The 22,009-nt window shown below is 48.6% G+C and overlaps 1 protein-coding gene and 1 long non-coding RNA gene across 10 annotated transcripts in view; one reads left to right on the forward strand and one right to left on the reverse strand.

Moving 5' to 3' along the window:
• The window catches only part of PACSIN2 (protein kinase C and casein kinase substrate in neurons 2), a 111,687-nt gene extending 100,655 nt beyond the window's left edge, over positions 1 to 11,032 (reverse strand). For all 9 annotated transcript variants that reach the window (XR_014081595.1, XR_014081594.1, XR_014081596.1 and 6 more), the window contains exon 1: positions 10,898 to 11,032. The gene's annotated coding sequence lies outside the window, so the exon portion shown is untranslated. The remainder of the gene's footprint in view (positions 1 to 10,897) is intronic.
• Positions 11,033 to 11,601: 569 nt separating this feature from the next.
• Positions 11,602 to 15,760, forward strand: LOC145544732 (uncharacterized). The gene is made up of 2 exons (XR_014081603.1): positions 11,602 to 11,762; positions 14,238 to 15,760. It is a non-coding gene; the product is annotated as an uncharacterized LOC145544732 (long non-coding RNA).
• Positions 15,761 to 22,009: the final 6,249 nt, after the last annotated feature.

A 22,009-nucleotide genomic window follows, 5' to 3' on the forward strand; every position in this document is an offset into this window, starting at 1 on the left:
CAGCTCTAAAAAGCAGAAGAAACTTGATGGAACAACGTGCAACCTGTCCCACCCAGAATAAAGCTGGGGCTAAGGGCTGCTGAGGAATCATGTCTCATGGTGCAAAGGTCCATGTCCTGAAACAAAGTCACCCCATTCCATTCCGTGCCACACCCTGCCAAGCTGGGGCAGTTGGGCAGAGCTTTCTCAGGAAATAAAACAGGAAATGTGGAAAGGACAAAGGGAAGTTATGACCGTGTACCTCTGGGGCTTGGGGGTTACCATCTAGCTTGGTTGAGAAGCCATAGGAAGCCTTAGGGCTTCCATCCAGCCACTACCAGCGTCTTCACCTTAAACACAAACCACAGCTCACCTTAAACACAAACCACAGCTCGGCCAGCTGACCAGGCAACAGCCACCAGACATGTTTAGGCATCTGTGGAAACCAGGGCAAAGTACAATTTCCATGTGTATAATAAAAAGACAGACTACCAAGCATAGAACAAAGCATTACTCTAAAATTTGGGTTTATTGACCGAATAAACAGGTGGGAAAGGGAAGCAGGAAGCTAGGCAGCACTAGCTGAGCCAATACAGTCAGACAGGCCCACACCACTGGCATCAAAAACTCACCTGTGCCTGAGAAACAAAGCTCTTGTCATGCTTCTGTGTAGTTTGTGATTATTTCCTCTTATTTCTGCCTTAATATGTAGTGATGTTTTGTTGTGTTGTGAACATCAGACTTTCTTAGCTAGGATAAGAGGAACCAAGAAAAGAGGAGTTTTTGCCCAGGACAAGGCCAGAGAGAGAACTAAAGAGGAAACAGCCTCCTTCGGTGCAATAGAGGCGAGCAGCAGGCATCCAGGGGCGGGGACCCGAGGGTGAGGGCTGAGGTCTGGCCACTGCTCCCCACCAGGGGCCCTCCTGTCCTTGCTAAGCAGTTTTTCCTTTGCAGACCCTGAAAAATGAGCCTTCAGGAAAGAAAACAGGACTCCGCTCAATCTGCAGGTGAACACCTAAGAACAGCGGAATGTGGAAAAAGTAAGCCAGTCCATGATAAAGGACAAGGTGACTTCAGAAGGGAAAAACAAACAAGCCAAAAAGAAAGAAAGAAAAGAAAAAGGGTAAACACCAACAGTATAAGTGCCCCAGTACTTCTCTGGAATGTTTGCCTCTAGTAATGGCAGAGATAGGAATGTCCCTCAGAGCGAGATCCCCCAGGATGTCCTGGTAGAGATGACATCAGCAGAAACAATCTTGCATGGTCTTTCCCAGTATGCATATTACAAGTGAGGAAAAGAAAACAAGAACAAGTTCTGAGTCAGACCCTGGTTCAGAGCATCATGACAGCTGAATTGATGAAGGAATGCAATCACAAATATTTACCACTAAGGGAATGCCGAACATTAGCTCAGGTGATTAATAAAGAAAGTAGTAAGGATTTTTTCAAAGACTGCTTCTTGCTTATGAAGTAAAACATCTCATTCAAGTAAAATGATATCCAGAAACTTGGGAGGAAATATGACTCATTTAAGAAAACCTCACAAAAGTTTATCTCACAGATACTTGAAAGTTCTAAAGGCCAAAGTAATTTAAAGAGAAAAAAAAAAATCTCAATTTTTTTCTCTTAAAAATCAGAAATATAAACCCAGAAGTGACAGAGGAAGCTTTCAAAACACTCTAAGATGTTCATATCCTTCAATCCAAGAATTCTAGTTCTGGGAATTTATACCCAGGAACTAATTATACAAATGAAAAAAGAAAAATGAAATTGTCAACTGCAAATGCATCTACAATAAAGAAAAAAAAAGTGGAAATAACCTAAAATGTCCATTATCAGGAGAATGTTTTAATCTCATTACATTGACAGGCTTACACAACCATTAAAAATCTTTTTAAGAACAATGATAATAACATGGAAAAATATCTGATAAAATATTTAAGGGGATCTGAATAACACAACTGTAACAGTGTAGATGATGAGGCGAGACAGGGACATGTAGCCAGGTGGTGAGTGTGTGCGCTCAGTCATGTCCTATTCTTCACGACTCTGTGGACTGTAGCCTGCCAGGCTCCTCTGTCCATGGGATTTTCCTAGCAAGAAATACTGGAGTAGGTTGCCATTTCCTCCTCAGGGGATCTTCCCAACCCAGGAATCAAACCTGCAACTCCTGCATTGCAGGCAGATTCTTTACCACTGAGCCACCTGGAAAATTTCAGTTTACCAGGAATCTTTGTCACCCTCAATACAATGTCGCCAGTGCAGGCTTCAGACTCTCTCCCCTGTCTACAACCCTGGGGACCTTGAGCTCAGCACACGGTCTCACTACCTGCAGTACCCTCATGTTTAAACTGGTAACCTGGGAGTCTTGAGTGTCTCTGTGAGGACAGACAGGGGCAACGCAGCTCTCCAGCCTCTTTTGAAGCTTGGAACAAAGCAGTGAGTTAGTAGGTGCAGCTACTGCTTCTAAGATAACTTTAAACTACAAAGCATATGGAAAGTAAAACACAAAGAGTTCTTTATTCAAAAGAACTCTATTTTCTATGTTGTGCCTTCAATTTTTAAAAGACCAGAAAGCAAAGAAAGTCTTTTGACATAAAAGTGACTGATATTTACAAGCATAAAAACAAACATCTGCTGTAATTTACCTGTACAGATGATCTTCCTTTGCTTTCACGTCAATGAAATGTGAAGCTCTTCTGAAATTTTACAAAGTGTAGTACAAATGGATGCTTTACAGAAATATAATTTCTTCTTCCCTAAGTGAGTGCTTTTTCAATCTCATATGCCACCTTTTAGAAAGCAGCTAGTGGAAGGCGAGGCAAGAGCACTCCCGCCGAAGCTAGGAGCTCTGAAGTCCCAGCTCAGCTGTTTAAAAGCCTCTCCCTTTCTGCCGCCGTATCTCCCCACTGCATACATTAGTGCAAACTCTCGGATTATCTTTATCAAGTTAGTTGTAGGCAGAGAGCCTGTCTTAAACAAAAGACCACATAACTTGCCTCTTGTCCGTGTTTCCGAGAGGTGGGGAAGGAAGATTAACTTACAGATTTTTTTCATATTTGAGGACAAGTGACTCAGAATGCACCTATTCAAGACAGCAGATAAGCGTGGCTTCAGAGTCAGGCCGAGGGCCAGCTCTGCCAGTGACCCTGTGAAGGTCACTTCATCTCTCAGAGCTTTGGTTTACTCTTGTGTAAAGTGGAGTTAACACCATCTGTAGCAAAAACTGAATGAGCGGGATCGTAAAGCTTCCTGTAGGGTCCCCCATGAGACCCCACAGCCAGAGGCCTGTCCCAGATGGCGATGCCAGGCCTCTGCTCTGCCCTCCTCACTGGCTGCCAGGCTCCTTAGCTGATGACACCTTCACTGGTGCAGAGGGCACAATCGCTTCGTTAATTAAAACATCATCATGTCCCAGCTGAACAGCACCCAGGTAGGCCCACTCCCTCCTCCAGCAATCAGTCAGCTACAGAACCCACTAATAGCAGGCCTGGAGGTCCACATGGGTGCGGAGCCTGCTCTGTGGTTCTTCTGAAGACCACAGCTCACACTTGGCACACTTAGTTGGCGACAACATAATTGGATACCATGGAATACAAGCATTGTTTAAAATATGAAAATGTTCACAAACTGGCTTGGGTATCACTTTACAATAGTAAAATCTCATGTATTCAGTAGGAAATTTCAAAGCACTAGCCACAGTTTATTCTCTATGTTAAAGACCACCCTGCAGGTCACAGCAGAGATCCCCATAACTGGGCTCTCTAAGAACTATGGACTTGGGCCGAGGCTCACATGGGGTCCTGGCTGGCCAGCCTCAGGCAAAACCACTGACCCTCCAGACCTCCATCTTATCCTCCTCTGGAAAATGAAGAGGGGAGCAGACCAACAAGGCTGTTTTGAAAACAAAATGAGGACTATGGGAAGATTCCTGGTAAACTGAAAATGCCTATGCAACCAAGCCGTTTATTTATTTATTTTAATTATAGAGTCAACTTATTGCTTAAATATTAATTTTTAAAGTAAAAAGGCAATGTAACAGTGTGGAAATCAAGAAGAAACTTTCCATTATTCTACAACCTTAACTGTAGTCACTATATTGTTTTAATATTTTACACATGTGATGAGTGTACCTATTGCTTTACAATTTGCTTTTTCAAGTCTTTATATTTTTCATTACCTGAATATGAGCTATTGTCACCATCAAATAGGGTCCCTTCCAACTCTGAGTCACTAAAGCTAGTCACAGCACCAAAGGTTAGGCTTTCTAATAGCCTATGTAACACTCAACTCAGCACAGAAGCACCAGCCCAGATGGAAACAAGGTCTCTGTGTGGCAGGGCTGCCCTCAAAATCCACGGAGAATAAGATCTCGCCCTCAGGCCTTCACCCCAACCACGGTCACAGAATCAGAGAGAAGCTTAGAGGAAGAGAACAGACAAGACAGGCCTTGTAAGTGGCAGGATGGGAGGGTATTCCAAGCAGGTTGGAAGCCTCATCCACATCAACCACCCCAACAGCATCCCTGTGACCCCGAGCCACCAAGGAAAGGTCTGAGTATACTGAACAGACTTAGGCTGAGAAAAGAATAATGCATCTTAGGATTTTCAGTAGAATTGGATAGTGTAACATCAGTTTGAGACCTTTAAAGGTGTATTTTCTCTTAATTAGCCAATTCACTCAGTAGGCACTGCACTTTGAGGGGTATCAATGTTACTGAGTTGGCACAACAGACCAGGCACAGGTGCTGAGCTCAGGGTCTACAGTCCATTCCCACACATTGCCCTCCTCAAGTCATATGAAGAGGGGCTGTTCACTATCCTGGTTTGGGAGATGTTGAAGCATTTGGCCAAGGAAATTGCCTAGTAGTGGAGCTGGAACTCAAACCCAGGGCTGTGTGGCTCTGAAGCCATGCTACCTGCTATATCTACTGCAATATTACTTTAGCTTTTTTTTTTTTGCAGGAACTGGCAGTGAAAGATACACACTAACTGCATGGATCTGTGAGCATAAGCCATATGAAAAGAGAAGCAGAACCCAGGCAGCTGCTGTATTACCAATGTTAATACAGGCAAATAAATTGAGGCAAGACTGATGCCAATCCCACTGTGGAAGTCCCTCTCGTTAGAGATTAGCACTGCTTCCTAAGAATTTCCACGGAAATCCCTGAGCCTCCCGGACATAAGTGACTTTTGTTAAAATGAGCCACTTGAAACACCTCTCACCCATCTGCATCCCTGACATCTCTCGCCTCAAGTCTCACTCCTGTCCAGAGCTTCAACCTGCTGTGTCTGCTACCCCAGATCGGCTCCTCCATCCTCCAGAAGGAGGCCCAAATCCCTGCCTGGCCTACAAGGCAGGTCACACAATCTGAAGCCTGCCCACCCTCGGGGGCCCCTCTCACACCTCCACATTCTTTACAACTCCATACCTTTGCCTGGGACTCTCCTTCCAGTCATCGTCTACCTGGAGAGTAAAACCACTGCAAGGTCACCTCCCTGAAGGTCAGCTCTCTGCAGTGTCCTGAAGGCAGTCAGATCCAGCCTCCTCTGTCTGCTCCTCCTTTGTACATACTCCCATCTGCTACTGTCACAAAGATGGGATTGCTTCTAAGCTCACCTCCTGACTAAGAGTCACCTGAATCTCAGTATCCTAGAACTGCGAGCAGAGCCAAGCATCACGGGCACCACACACACAGTGGCCAGGAAGGCTCCCTGCAACCCACCCTGCACACTTCCCCTCATCAGTGCACACTCCCTTCAAACAGCTCAGGAAATGAAATTTAAATAAAAAGCAGGAACTTTGACATAGCAGCCTAATGGAGTTCCCCAGCTCACTACTAACAACTCTGCTACTCTATCGATATTTAAATCACAGACCGGCCTCTGGAAGAAAAGAGCCAACAGATGCAAGTTTCCCGGCTACAGTGTGTGTGCATCGTAGCGTGCATGTGCTCAGCTGTGTCCGACTCTTCGTGACCCTGTGGACCATAACTCGCCAGGCTCCTCTGTCCATGGGATTTTCCAAGCAAGAATACTGGAGCTGGTTGCCATTTCCTTCTCCAGGGGATCTTCCCGATCCAGGTCAGAGGAGGGCCCATACACTCTAGCAGAGTTCACAGCAGGCAGTATAGTTAACTAGATGCCACTTCTGCCCAGTGGCAGCTGCCTGGAGTTTACCCTTCATCACCAGCCTTGCCCTCTGACAGCCTCATCTCACCACTGCCTCTTGCGAGCAATTCCCAGGAAGCTGACACATGACATCAGGCTTTATGTTGGACTTCAGTGAGGCTGTGCATGTCTGCCTCATTCTCTCCAGTATTCTAAAGAAATGCACTGTGAAATGAGCAAATAACCCTTTTCCATGCCTGGAGAGTTGGCCAGTCTCCTTACAGGTATCAGACATAACAGAACACATACGTATACTACATTTGAGAGATATGTACTGCAGACCATCCTATTTCCTCCAAGTCTGATTCTTCAACACATCTTCATTATGATGAGTCTTTTCATCAGTAATAAACCACTTAATATCTGTGAGGCTTTAAAGTTTAGTATACTTTTGCATACACAACTTCTTTACATAGCTGATACTCTGTACTCTGTTAATAAAACTGAAAAAAAAAAGTCCCTAAAATATTCAGAATCTGACCAGAGGGCCACAGGAAGCCACTTTTGGATAGTCACAGTAGTTGGCACAATCCACACCTGACTCTCAAACACCCTCCCCACCCCCCTCCACCCACCCACCCAGTGGCTCTGGGCTCAGAGAGGCGCCTCTCAGGCTGCAGGAAAAGTCTCACCTGTGAGGACATATTTGTCAGAACAAGTCAAATGTTAGAAATTTTCTCTTAACATTTATTTCACAAGTTTCTCAAGTGCCAGGCAACTGGAAAGTAATCATTTCAATGTATTCTTTAATCAATAAACACTAAACAAGTATGCTCAAAACACTCAAGTCCTACAAACATTTCCCCCCCAGTGAAAAGTACAGAATAAAAAAAATAAAAAACATAATAAGTAACCTTTTGACAGTCAAGAAAGGTGTTTAGTGATCTAAATTCAGACAAAAAAAAAAAAAAAACAACCAGTCCTTTCAGCAGATGAACAAACATTTCCTCTGTAAGTGACACATTCTGAGATATTTACACTGCCAAACATAACTCATAATGACAACCACCAAGGAAGCTAAACCTAATGGAAAAACCCCAGGCTGGCAATCAGAAGCCCTGACTCTGGTCCCAGGACAGGCTGCTGGCTATGTAATCCTGCTGAAGTGGTGGGCAGGCCTGGTACCCCTCTCTCTAGGGGAGAAGAATACTCCTATCCTAAGAATGAATATCCATCACCACCCACACCACTCAGAAATGTTTGGGGGGTTACAAAGAAAAAAAAAAAAGAGATGAAAATGCTCTGGAATGTGTCTTCCATAAATATGAGGCATATTATTATTAGCTCAAAGATGACCAGGAAAATGGGATTACAGAATATCAGAGGTGAGAGGGAGCTTAGAGGTGAGATGGTCCAGGAGTTCCTACTCTGGGGTCCAGGCCTCCGATGCTGTCCACAGGTGCGCTTTCTGGGAAGAAGTCTGTACTTGTTATCAGTTTCTTAAACAGTTAAACTGAGACCCTAACGTATGTGGTTGTCCTGGGCTCAAGACTAGTCAGGAAAAGACTGGACCGAGCCCAGGGCTCCTAGTCTCCATCTGCACTCTACAATCCCATTCTACAACCCCACATTCCAGGGAGGAAAAAAGTCACATAAATCTCACATAGCCATAGAGCATATTAATATTATACAAACCACTGCATATGTTCTTTCTAAAGTTATAGCAAAGTTTCCCTCCTTTCATTTTCCTTAAAGCTTCTTGCTGAGGCCTTTGATCACTGAGACAGCATTTTATTCATTTCTACACTCTCATACCTTGTTCTTTCAGTGTCTAATGTCAGGACACTCTCAAATGACATTTTAATATTGAAACTAAAGCTTTTATTCTAGGAAACAAGAAAACTAGAATCCATGATGCTCAGTTTTACCAAGCAAACAGATAAACATACAATCATGGGAATAAATGCAAGATAATATATTAAAGTAAGGCATTTTTGTTATGTTGTATCTTTAATCAAAATACTAAAGCTTGTGCTCTTAGATGGCTGTTGTCCCTGAAATACTTACCTTTGGAACTACATGTATGCCAGGAATGTTGCACTGCACAGAAGGATTTGAGTTCTTCTTTAAAGACCATCTCCAGTCGGCATAGCACAATCGTTTGAATACAAAAATCTGAAGGAATTCCTACATGGCCATCCCAGGGACAGAACTGAGCCCATCAGCAATCAGGTTTCAGGCACTGACATGCTTTTAGGTATGTGAAGGATCCCAGCCAGGGTCATAAAGAAAGGTCTCTACGCATGGAATGCAATCTGACTTCCTAACGAGGGCACTGCTGTGCTGCCTTCAGATATGCAGCTGCACTTCCAAACAATCTTGATTGGAAAAAGAAAAAAAAAAAACGGTGCCAGCACCATCACTCACATGAATGTGGTCATTACCCAAATAATCTACAGGGTGGCCTTCACAAAATCACCAGCACAATCCGATGGCAGATAAGGCAGGCCTGAGTCAGATGAGAGGTCCAGGTGAGGGTGGCCAGAGAGCACTTGGTAAAAGCTATCATGATCTCTAAACACAAGCTGCTCTTACTATTATTAAGGAATCTATGCCATCTTTTTGATATTCCATAACATCCTGGAATCAACTATGACCCAGTCAGAGGAAGGAAACCTGAGCATGAGGCCCTTAACTTGTCTGAACAGACTTCCAAGCGGATAAACAAATGAGAAAATTTAAAGACAAATGCCCCTCAGCTCCCACCCCAGAAACTGCCTGGCCATCAGAAATCTGGACTGGGCATCCAGGACTGGGGAAAGCCAGCTATATGTTTCAGCAACAAGCTGTGTTCAAAACCCAGATATTGCTTTTTATACGTATCTACTTTTAGATTATTTAAATCTTATGACCTATATCTTACATACTTGAGGCTAAAAATAATAAAGTTCCAGTTCCCCAACAGGGTGAGTTAAGAATGACATTTCCATTCAAATGAGTTTTCATTCTTCTCCCAAAAAGTGAATTCGGAGAACAGACCTAATCTCTCATCTGTTCTTCTGTGCTTCGTTCCCTTCCCACGTAATAAATATCATCAGCCTCATGGCCAGTTTCTTTAAAGTTCTCAGACGATTGTCAAGAGAAAAACACAGCACAGAAAAGTTTTTGATGTAGTGGTCTCATATCTCAACTAACATAACCTCACCAAGGAGATTGTGAAACTCTAGAATTAAGTTTAAGTGCACACAGATTATTGTTTCCCACATGACTCCAGAGAAATCCCAGTTGCAGTGGCTCCCCTTCAATGACTCGATGAGGCTGCCAGCAGGTTGGTGATTCAAGTGGAATAAGAAATTTCAGGCAAGAAGGAGAAGGCCGGCATTCAACAGAGCCCAGCTGGTTGGTTCCCTTGCCCGGGGCTCCAACCTGCCCATCCTTCAGCATATTGGGAATAATGGGGACGAAGGACCGCAGAGAAAGGAAAAAATTGGTGTGAGCTCACCACTTGTAGCCCAGGTTTAAAATCTCTGAGCTGGCCTTCTGATTTTCATCAGGACAGCAAGGGAGTGTTTGGTAAACAGCGTAATGAGTAGCCGTGGAGACTCGGAGCAGCCACCCCTCCTTAACCACAGAAATACAGGACAACTGGGGTAAAGGAGAGAAAGGCAAGACCCAGGAATGGTTCACAGACCCCACCTGAAGGCCATCTTCCCTCAGGCGCCCAACCCTCGAAGGCTGCAGCTGTGTGTGGGACCCGAGGAGACAGCAGAGCTCGCTCCCCCTGACCAACTCCGTCTGAAAAGAAAGCCAACCTCCTCCGGTAGAAGCTGAAACCCAAAGAGCCGCTGAAACGGAGCAGCAGAAATCACTACCTCTCCAATCCCAGGCCTCTCTGGATGCCCCAGCTGGCTGGAAACCCCAGAGAAGGGAGGGAGCTCCCATTTCTAAAAAGTACGGTCTGGGAAGACTCCTTGGGCCAACGGGGCAAACACCCCCAGCGTCTCTCCTGCCTGTCCCCCAGCCCTAGGACCTGCTCACAAAGAAGGGCTTGCACCCCACGCTCCCCCCACTCCATGTAGGGGCGGGTGAGGGACAGGGAGGGTGGGGAGGAAGGAAATGGAGGACGGTCATCAAAGCGCCCCAAACCAGCGCATCCGCATAAGTGTCCCGCCTGCTCTGGCCGCCCCTCCCCTCCAGGCCACCCGAGGACCCGGTCCTGCCTTCTAAGTGACGCCGACCGGCCCGCCGCCTCCTTCTGCGCTCCCACCCCCCACCCCCACCCCGCGGGAACCCCCGCACCCCTCGGCTTCCCCGCCTCCCCTCGCTAAGTCCCTCAGAGAGTCTTCCATCCCGCTTCGGCAGCAGCACTGTGACCTCCACGGGTCCCGCTCCGCCACTTCTGTCTCAGCCGAGCCAAGGAGGACTCGTCCGCTCCCCTGTGGCGCCCCCCGCTCCCCGCCCAGACCCCGCACCCCACCTGGAAACCCGGCCCCGCGCGCCCTCCGGAGGCCCCTCGACGTCCACTCCGGCGCTCCCCTCGGCCCCCGGACGCCGCTCAACACCGCTCCCCCACCCCCAGCTCCCTCAGCGACTCGCCCCCGGACGCCCCTCAACACCCCTACCCCTACCCAGCTCCCTCAGCTACAGGAAGTTCGCGCGCGGGCGACGCGGCCCCAGAGGCTGCCCTCAGGCGCGGAGCGCGGCCGCGGCCTGACAGGGCGCGGACCCGGCTGCCAACAAGCGCCCCGCGTCCGTCCCCCCAACCCCCACACCCCGAGGAGCCCCAACCGTCGCGGCGCGTCCCTCACCTGGGCCGCCGCTCGTCTCCCGACACTCGGCGCGACTCACTCTGGCCGCGACTGCGTCTCCAAGCCCCGGCTCCGACTCCCGCTCTGGCCCCAGCTCCCGCCCTCGCTCCGGCCGCGCTGCCCGAGCCCTGCCCTAACCCAGCAGCGGCGGCTCCTGCCGCCAGCCCTGAACGCCCCGCCCCCGCCGCGCCCGCTGTGCTCTTCCCATTGGCTGCTGAGCGACGGGCCCCGCCCCCACGGCACCTTCGGCTCCTCTGAATGGGCCGGAGGAGAGCCGAGGCGGCACGCCTCCTAGCGAGCCAAAGGGACCTCCCCTGGGCCTCATTGGCGACTTCGCCTGTCCATCAAAGGAGGAGGCGAGCCTACTTGGCTGATGAAAGGGCGGTTGGGGTCACTTTACCCGAGTTGCTCCAAAACTGTGGTCCGTGAGACTTTCTCCCAGGAGCCAGGAGTGTTTCAGCTTTGCGGGCTCGCGGAGATGGGGGCCGAGGGAGGGTGGCACCTCGCTTAATGGGAATTCAGGGAAGGTAGTCTTTCTGAAAATTTCCTTTCCGACGGCACTCACAGACGCGTCATCAGGGCTTCTTAGATTCACTTGAGCCGGCTTAGTTTTTAAAAGCAGGACAGGGAGCAGTGTGTGGTCGCGCGCGTGCATGTACAGAGCTCACGCGAAGGTTTGAGGATCCCAGGCCAAGTAACTTCCTAGGGGGGCGGCGACCGGGGTAAACAGTAAATAAACGGCAGAAGCAGGGTCAGCCACCCCAGGCCTGTACCGGTTCCACATCAACCGCCTTGAAATTCAGCCGGACGATGGTGCTGCAATACGGAAAAACGCTTAAACTAAAATGTTAAAAGGAAAAGCCGGGTAGGAAATGGCGGGGACTCTTAAAACTGCTACTGTGTTTGCACAAGGACTAGAAGAGAGTCTCTTCTCTTCTAGTGGACAAAAACAGAGTGGGTTTTTTCCGCTTTCTAAAGTATTTGCTCGGTTGCAATGTGCTTGTGATAATAATCATTGAGAAAGAGGGAAAGAAAGTCTACCACCATGCTGTGCCAGATCCAGCTACTGTCAAGAAGTACCCACCATTCTCCAGGACTCAGCCCACAGGGGCCACTCTGCCACCCAGAACACCTCTGGGTCGTGTGTACAGAACCCAGTCATCAACTGAGGTCTCCCAGGCCTCTGAGATCTGGGTAAATTGCGGTTTGCACTGCTTTCCCTGTGAAGATCCAAAGTCATTCCCATGGTTTCTGAAGAAGTCCCCATCACCCCTCCCTCCAGCCCCCTGCTCTTTCCCACATGCCCACTGGTCCTTGCCATCATCCCGTCTCCAACTGCACACACTCACACAGTCCCCCTTCACACCAAGTACTGGGAAGGCCAGCAGGGGTTTCTGCAGCCCGGGCCCCCCAGGGAGGCATCAAGCCTGGCACTGCCTGGCAACACAAGACACTTCTTGAGCCCTTTTGGCCTCTTGACCCAGAGGCCACTACCTGGCCACCTGACCAAGGCAGGCTTCTGGCCTCTGGCTCCCTTCTCTCTCCTTTCTTCTAAAGACAAAAACAAAATTCCTATAATTTCTTTCCCCAGCAGTTTGACGCTGATCAGTTCTTTGAGTCTCACCTCTGTCCCCGCAGCTTATCAGAGGATTTTTCCCAAGAGAGCTTTCCTTTCCATGCTGTGAGCATTCCAATTTTGACCCCCACAGAAATTTCACAATGTTGCATCCAGCCCCCTCCTATCGGATCCAAACAGCCCTGAAGCTCCATCCTGCCTCTGCTCCTTGAGCAAGTCACTGCTGTTCTCGGTACCTCTGTGTCTCAGTCTTCAACACGTGGGCAGTGACAGGGCCCACCACCACACAGGGCAAGGAGTAAATGGGGCAAATCAGGTGAAAGCGAGGGGAGCCGCTCTGGTTGTGCAGGTGTTGGTGCCTAATATGTGATCAGTTAATGTGGCTGTGCTCTGTCACTGTCATTTGGCTCCCTCCTTCTCGCAAAACATGCTCATTACCTAAGTCTGGGGCAAAGGCTGACGGGTCCTTTATTAGCCATTTCCCACTAAACAACTAGGATAAACAGGCAGCCCACGTTAAAACATGCTTTCACAGGGACTTCCCTGGTGGTTCAGTGGCTAAGACTTCACATTGCCAATGCAGGGGACCAGGTCCAATCCCTGGTCAGGGAACTAAATCCCACATGTTGCAACTAAGATCCACTGCAGTCAAATAAATGGTGCTCAGTCGCTTCAGTCATGTCTGACTTTTTGGGATCCCATGGATTGTAGCCCATCAGGCTCCTCTGTCCAAGGGATTCTCCAGACAAGAATACTGTAGTGGGTTGCCAAGCCCTCCTCCAGGGGATCCTCTTGGCCCAGGGATCCAAACTGCATGTCTTGCATCCCCTGCATTGGCAGATGGATTCCCTACCACTGTGCCCAATCAAATAAATAAAATAATTTTGAAAATAGTTTCACAGAGAATAAAACAGTCTCCAAAAAATTTTAAAATATCCAGATACAGTTATTGTACAGTGGTACAGGTACATCTTCCAAGAAAAACAATTCAAAATCTGTTATAGATACCTACTTGATTGATAATTACAATGTTTAGAGAATGTGCAGGGCAGGGGATAGGCTGGATTCAGGGTGGGATGGACTTGAGTCCTGTCTTGCTTCCGGGAAGACCCAGCAAGGATATCAAACCTAGAAAAAGCCTCCCAGTGATCCCCAGAAGGTCACCATATTGAGTGTGTGAGTGTTCAGTCGCTCAGTCATGTCCAACTCTTTGCGACCCCTTGGACTGTAGCCCACAAGGCTCCTCTGTCCATGGGATTTCCCAGGCAAGAATACTATAAATGGGTTGCCATTTCCTTCTGCAGGAGATCTTCCTGGCCCAGGGATTGAACCTGCCTCTCCTGTGTCTCCTATATTGCAGACAAATTCTTTCCTACTGAGCCTCTGGGGAAGCCCTGCCAAATTGAAGGCAGTGATATTTAACTGAGCCAAGGTGAATGGAAAGGATGAACAAAGGCCCAGAGGCAAGAAATCCCACTGTCCAGGGAGAGAGGCGGGTTCTGCTTGGCTGGAGCATGCAGCTGAGCAGCAAGTAGCTATGTAATTCTGGCAATCTGCTTTGCCACTCCAGGTCTGTTTTCTCAACTGTAAAATGGGCATAATCACAGAGTCTAGTGCTTAGAGGAATTGCCAGGATTCTTGAGGTCACACCTGTGATGCTCTTAGGACACAGCTGGTACAGTCAGTGGTTGTTAAGTGTTTTACAAGGACCTCTTTGCAGTTTGTAAAAGTATTCTTTTTAAAAATTTGTGATTGGCCTTTCAGCAGCTGTGAAGTTGAGCAGATGGCCTGGAGAAGGACTTCGGATTTCATTGTCCTCCCAGCATTTCGACCCTCTCCCGAAGCCCCTCGCTAAAATGGTTTGAGCCCAGAAAAAAAAAAAATGTGATTGGGACTTCCTTGGTGGTCCAGTGGTTAAGACAGCACTTCCACTGCAGGGATTGAAGGTTTGATCCCCAACCTGGAAACTGAGATCCCTCAAGCCAAGCGCACTGAAAAAAAAAAAAAATATGATTAAAAAACAAAACAAAATGAGGCCACGTGCTGTGCACTAACCGTTAGTACTCTGGAGACATCAGAGTGTTAGCTGTTGGGGCCAGAGGAATACATCTCTGGATATACCTTGGAATGAAATGCTCCCTGCCAAGTTGTGTAAAGATCTGAATTCCTTATAAATGTGTCATTGACTAGGAGGCAACTACCCCAGCCTTTCTTCCTTTGATTAGTTTTGCTCCATGCTGGCCTGCGCAGGTCTGCTCACATAAAGCTGTAGCAGCAAGTACCACGCTCAACTCAGCACCACTGGGCAAGACACCTGGGCCTGGAAACCGCTCCCTTCCAAAGTCAGCAGGATATGGTCAGCATCATCTGGACAGCATTTCCCAAAGTGGGCATCTCCAGGATGCTCTGCATTGGGATCACCCCATTTTCTATAAGTTCCTGAGTTGATTCTTCCGCCTCACACAGTCTGAAGCACTATTCTGGGTGCTGGCTGATAACTCTAACTTTTTCTAAGTGGAAAAGCTCCTTTGGGGAGTTCAGGGTTACATTGTTGCCGTTGGTACCAAAGTGGAGAAAGTATCAACAATGAAACCAATACTTTCAAGTTGGGTGTTTTGAAACTCTGACTGAAGACCTGTCCTGCCCAGACTTCATATGTCATACATTGTAAAGTATTTTCTACCATGTGATAAAGATTTGAACTCCCTCAGGGACTCCTTGCTTGAGTCCCTGTCAGGAGGATGAGGTCGTGAAAGCCACGGGATGCTATTCTGAATGCAAAGTATCATCTTATGCCTTTCAGGCCCCTGGATGAGATCAACTGAAAGTCACCCTGTGATTGTAAAACAAGATTTTGTTTTACCATGTTATCATGCTCATCTACTTCTGTGAATCCAGATTTCCCTGATACAAAATAAAATTAGATACTGAAGCTAACTGTTTTTAAAAACTGGAGCAGCCTCAAAATGGTATTCATCAAAAAAGTGACATTTTGTAGGACTTCCTTGATAGTCCAATGGCTAAGACTCTGGGCTTCCAATGCAAGGAGGCCAGGTTCCATCCTTGGTCAAGGAATTAGATCCTGCATACCACAACAAAGATAGAAGAGCCAGTGTGCTGCAACTAAGACCAGGCACAGTCAAATAAATTAATCAATACACAATTCTTTTTATTTGAAGTGACATTGCTCTTGTTGGTTAATTTTGTGACAAATACCTAAATGTTACAAACTTGAACTTATAAAAGAAGTTGTACCAACATTATAAAATAAATGTACAGCAATAAAACGCTGCTATTGGTTACATATAGGATGTTATGGAAAGACTCCCACCATTAAAAACATAAAGAAGGTTTGAAATCACAGTTGGAGACAGTGGGGAGCCATCAAGGGCCGTTTGGCTCCCAGAGCAGCTATTACCAAAGGTTCTGCTCATCAGAAGTGACCTTCATCTGTGTGTCTGTGCCTGACTTGCTGAATTACTATCCGGGAACGCTGGACAGGGGCACTGCCTTGGAGGTGTCTGCATCTTGCCTGGGTGGACGTGGGCACTTCCAGGTGGGCTGGACTTGGGCTCCCTCCCCAGCCAGGGCTTGGGATTGTACGCGACTCTATGTCACTATCACGGCAGTGGTACAGGAAGTAGCACTGCAGTCGGGCTCCCACCCCAACTCTGGTTAAACATTTAATTGGGTCCCAGTCCCTTCCTGGTAGCAGAGGAAAAGAGGAGAGGTCTGAGCACCACAGGTCCAGTTTTATCTTTTGCTAAAAAAGGATTCTACCCCCACCCCCACTCCCACCCCATACCCAGCAATTAATCAAGCCTAGGACTCAGTCAAGAAGGCAGTGGCAACCCACTCCAATACTCTTGCCTGGAAAATCCCATGGACAGAGGAGCCTGGTAGGCTGTGGTCCATGGGGTCGCTAAGAGTTGGACATGACTGAGCGTATTCACTTTCACTTTTCACTTTCATGCATTGGAGAAGGAAATGGCAACCCACTCCAGTGTTCTTGCCTGGAGAATCCCAGGGACAGGGGAGCCTGGTGGGCTACCGTCTATGGGGTCACACAGAGCTGGACACGACTGAAGCGACTTAGCAGCAGCAGCAGCAGAACTCAGTCAAAGGCTCAGTAGTTCATTGTTCTTTTTTGCTTTGTTTTTGCAGCATTTTTTCTTTCTTTTCTTTTCTTTTTTTTTTAAAGCAGGTATAAGTTTACAGGTTTGGGCATGTCACCTCACTTCCTGGCCTCAGTGTCCTCCTCTGGACTGAGAAACAGTGGCTAACCCCTACTAGATGGAGTGGGAATGGTAGAGGAATTAAACATCTTAATAAATGAAAAAGACTTGCATGGTGCCCAGTGCAACAGAGGTACTCGCCCGACCAATGATGCGGCTGGCATCGGGCCACACAGTCAGGCACATCCTCATCTATAAAGAGGATGGAGGAGCCTGGCAGGCCCCAGCAGACATGCCAGCTCCCTCTCCCTCTCCTGCACTCCCTGACCCATGAGGAACAGAGCCACAGGTGCTGCTCCCAAGAATGGGCACAATGCAGGGAAGGCGGACTTCCCGCCCAGGTGAGTGCCAGGCCCACTGGCATTATCATCCACAAAGGAATGTGGGCACCATCCCTCCAGATCACAGGCCACACTACCCTGCTGCCCTGTTCCCACTCCCATGGCCCTCTGCTCCCCCTTGGGCCCCGTTCCTGCCCCCGCATCACCTCCTGTCCACCCTTCTCACTCAGTGGGAGCCTCCAACCAAGTCCGAGACCCACCAGAAAGCCACTCTCCAATCCAGACAGCCCCACTGGGGGCAGGGGATGGGAGACGCCACCTCCAGGTCAAGTTAAAGCAGTTCCTATGGCTGGTGGACTGCCGTGGTCAACTATTTTCTCTGGGTCTGGGCAGCAAATGGTCGATCCACACCAGAGCCTGCCAGGGTGGATCCTGGATGGGTTTTGAGCTCTCTGAGCTGGAGCTGTGTATGCTGCGAGGCAGGAGTGTGTGACGAAGGACTGTTCCTTTTCTCCTCTAGGAGAATGACCGATGAACAGCAGCTCAGAATGTGTGGTCAGCCAGCTAAGAGGCAGAGGGGCGATGATTTCACACTGAAGTGCAGTATTGGGCAAGGAGTGGGGTGGATGGGAGAGATTGGCAGGAGGAGGCTGCTTTGGGGACCACAGAACATCAAAGCCAGAAGACCCCGAAGGATGACCAAGGGAGTCCTTCCTAAGGCGAGGGAGCAGAGGCCCAGGGAAGCCAGGTGAGCTGTTGGAGGTTTTCCATCCATCACGGCCAGAAACCCTCTCAAACCTGGGCTTTCTGACTCCTTCCTTCCTTCCCTACATCAAATCTTTCCTTCCCTCCGACACAGCAGACATGGGATACCAGGTACCGAGCTGGGCATGAATGAAAAATAACACTTTCCCCACTTTTCAGCAACTCATGCTAGTGGGGGCCAGAGTGGGGAGACTGTGAACAATGATCTTGAAGGGCCCAAGCAGTGCCCTGGAGGGTCCTGGAGGGCTCCTGAGAAAAGCAGAGTTTCAGCAGACTCTGAAAGACAGGCAGGGCAGGGCTTGGAAGGACACGTCTGAAGGGCAAGTCATGGGAGCCGTGGGTGTGGGGTTGTCAGCCTGAGGTAGTGGAGCACAGGCAGATCCTTAGAGGCTGGAGGGAAACATCCTTCCTGACACTTCAAAACCAAGGTCAGAGGTGTCCAGCCCAGGGCCTGCTCCTGGGAGCCATCCTCTGGGTATGCAGGTCCTGGCAGCTCCTGGGCAGCCTGGGGTGTAAGACAGCAGAGCTGAGGCTCCTCCCGCTGTCCCTCTGAACACACCCTTCCTGTTGTGACAACTCTGTTCTCTGTGTAACTGGTTCCAGCCCGTGGCTCAGGTTTCAGAATTCACCTGAGCACTCATTGAGGCTGATGGGAGTATCATGTGGGCCCTGGGGACAGCCTGCCCGCCAAGCCCAGCCCTGCTAATTACAGGTCACAGCTTTCTTGTTGGGTACCCAGACAGCAGGCACCCTGAGCTGGGCCCTCCCGGGGACCAGGCCTGGGAGACTGCTATTGCTCACTCTTTCAGGCAGTCTTCACTCTGCACCTGCTGGGTGCCCGGGGAGGACCTGAGGGGCTGAACTGGCCGTGACTTCTCCCAGCCTTCAATACCAATCACAGCTGCCACCAAAGGACCCCTTTCCATGGGGACAGCCCCATGATGTTGCTTTATACATGAGAAATCCTGCTTCCTCACACCACTCCACTTTGCACTTGGGGAAACTGAGGCTCAGGGGGGTAAGATGACTTGGTCAAGGTCATAGGCTTAAGCTGGCTTAAAACTCAACATTCAAAAAACTGAGATCATAGCACCCAGTCCCATCACTTCATGGCACATAGAAAGGGAAAAGGTGGAAACAGTGACAGATTTTATCTTCATGGGTTCCAAAGTCACTGCAGACAGTGACTGCAGCCGTGAAATTAAAAGACACTTGCTCCTTGGGTGGAAAACTATGACAAACTGAGACAATGTATTAAAAAGCAGAGATATCACTTTGCCGACAAATGTCCATCTAGTCAAAGCTATGGTTTTCTAAGTAGTCATGTACAGATGTGAGAGTTGGATCATAAAGAAGGCTGAGTACTGAAGAATTGATGCTTTTGAACTATGGTGCTGGAGAAGACTCTTGAGAGTCCCATGGACAGCAAGGAGATCAAATCAGTCAGTCCTGAAGGAAATCAACCCTGAGTATTCATTAGAAAGACTGAAGCTGAAGCTCTAATACTTTGGCCACCTGGTGTGAAGAGATGACTCATCGGGAAAGGCCCTGATGTTGGGAAAGATTGAGGGCAGGAGGAGAAGTGGGTGACAGAGGATGAGATGGTTGGATGGCATCACCGACTCAATGGACATGAGTTTGAGCAAACTCCAGGAGATAGTGAAGGACAGAGGAGCCTGGTGTGCTGCAGTCCATGGGGTCACAGAGTTGGATACGATTGAGTGACTGAACAACAATAAGTTCTCATTTGGGGAAATATAAAGGAATGGCGATTTTTTTTTTTTCCAGTGAGGAATTGTTTTGTATTTATAGGCTTTCATGTCATTGAACTGTGAAATCAGAAAAAGCATCTATGAGCAATTTGGATATACATGTGAGGAGTTATATGAAAATGGTTGAGGCCACCAGACTCATACTCAAGCTGGGGGGAAAGGGCAGGATGATTTAGTGAGAGGAGAGAGAGGTGAGAGTGAGTTAAGTGTGAACTGAAAAATCGAGAGCGGGCAGACAAGAGTGGCAGGTGCTGGACCAGAAGGTAGTTTAAAGCCTCAAGGACGTGGAGCTTTAACTGGGTCTCGGGAATGGGCAGGATTTCGATGGGTGGTGATGGGGAGGAGAAGATGTCAGTTTGTAGGACCAGCACTGCGGTCCCCAGGCAGAACTGTGAGGCAGGGACGAGGCCTGAATGGCTGGGGAAGAAGGATGTCCAAGGTTTCCTACCGTATCTGCAGGTAGGAAACCTACTCCAGGCCAAGGGACAGGCCTTTCCAGGTGCTGGAGCTGATGTTCCAAAGACGCTTCCAGGCTGAAGGGATCCCTGGGCGGCTGTTCATTAAAATTTTCCATTCGTCCGTCCTCTGGTTTCCTCGCTGTCTCAAAGCCTTTCTGTTTGGGCTCAGCCACCTGGAGCATGAGACGCGGAACCCTCCTGTCAGGAAGTGAATGTAATGTCACCGTGACACCCCCTTTCCCCAAGTTTTTACGGCTGTGACTCAGCTTTCACCCAACCCAGGCCTCTGAGTGGTCACCCTCCCCTGGCACTCGCCCACGTTTCCTGCTCTCCAGCTCTCCTTCGCAAGCCCGCAGGTAGGGTCTGAAGCCTACTGCCCTGGGGACAGTGGGAACAGAGGAGGCAGATCCAAGAAAAAGCTGTGTGATTATCATCACTGCTAAAAATAGCCCGACAGCCACCAGGGCAGCCAGGCCCAGGTGCACGAGCTCAGTCACGGCCTCTTTCCACCTGGCAAGGAAGGATGGCTGTCACCTTCATGCCATCAATGCACACAATGAAAACAAGGAAATAGACTCAGAGATGGGAAGGAGCAGACCCACGGTCACACAGCCAGTCAGTGGGCAGGGGCTCCCCTCCACCCCCAGACTCAGATTCCAGAGTCAATCTTGAAGTCAAAGACTTATTGAGCACCTACTACACACTGGCCACTGTTCTGGGTACTGTGGTGAATGAGACAACAAGCCCCTCTGGGGGGAGGGATACTCACAACTCAGCCACTGAACAGAGGATAAGCTCTCAGCACCCTGGAGCCTGGCCTGTCCTCTCCCCACCAGCCGTGCTGGGCTGGCAGAGGCACCCTGCTCTCCTCCCTCCCCAGGCCCTGGAGTGACTCTCCCCCTTCTCCAGAAATGGGTGTGCATGCTCAGTCTCTCAGTTGTGCCAGACGCTGTGACCACATGGACCGTAGCCCTCTAGGCCCCTGTTTCCATGAGATTCTCTACGTGCCATACCAATCGGGCCAGGCAGAGGCTGTTTTGCCCTTGCAGAGTTGATAGTTTTGTGATGGAGGAAGTAAAAAAGCAAGCAAATACCTAAGATAACTTCGCTTAGTAATCAGCGCTTTGAAAAAAGTCAAAAAAGATGATAAGAGACCGATAATCAGGAAAGTTTCTCTGAGAAAATGCTCCAAATGATCAGATGGAACTGGCCCCATGGAGATCAAGGGGAAGGGAATTCCAGGTAGAGGGGCCCACTCGTGCAAAGGCCCTGAGGCAGGGGTGAACGTGAAATCCTCAAAGGTCACTGCAGCTCCGGCAAAAGGGCAGAAGGGAGAGCTTGGTGGGAAATGAGACTGGAGCTTGAGTTTATTTTAAATTACAGGGGAAGTTTTCTGGGAGGGCCTGAGCCTCAGATATGCTCTGACGTTTGCTTTAAAATTTAAGAGAAAGGGAAGACCAGCATAGACAAGAGAATCAGAAAAGTCTTCATGGAAGAATCAATAGAAATTTCTTACCACAGAATCAGAAAAGTCCAATCTCCTAGGGGGAACGGAAAATTCATCTCTTTAAAACAGTTTCTACCAAGAAAACAGAGGAATAGTCAGTCCATCAGCACATGAAAAGATGTCATTAGTCATCAGGAAAATGCAAATGAAAGCCACAATGAGACCCCACATCACATCCACAGGATGGCTACAACTAAAAAGACAAATAATATGTGTTATTCAGGATGTGGAGAAACTGGAACCCTCACACACTGCTGGTAGGAATGTAAAATGGCGATATTGCTTTGGAAAATAGTTTGGCAGTTTCCCAAAAAGTTAAACATACATTTACCTATGGCCTGGGCTTCCCTGGTGGCTTGGATGGTAAAGAATTTGCCTGCAATTTGGGAGACCTGAGTCTGACCCCTGGGTCTGGAAGATATCCCCTGGAGAAGGGAATGGCTGCCAACTCCAGTATTTTTGCCTGGAAAATTCCATGGACAGAGGAGCTGGGCGGGCTACAGTCCATAGTGTCGCAA

This window comes from Giraffa tippelskirchi, chromosome 4, assembly GCF_054371585.1.
Source record: "Giraffa tippelskirchi isolate mGirTip1 chromosome 4, T2T-mGirTip1v1.2.pri, whole genome shotgun sequence".
NCBI lineage: Eukaryota > Metazoa > Chordata > Mammalia > Artiodactyla > Giraffidae > Giraffa > Giraffa tippelskirchi.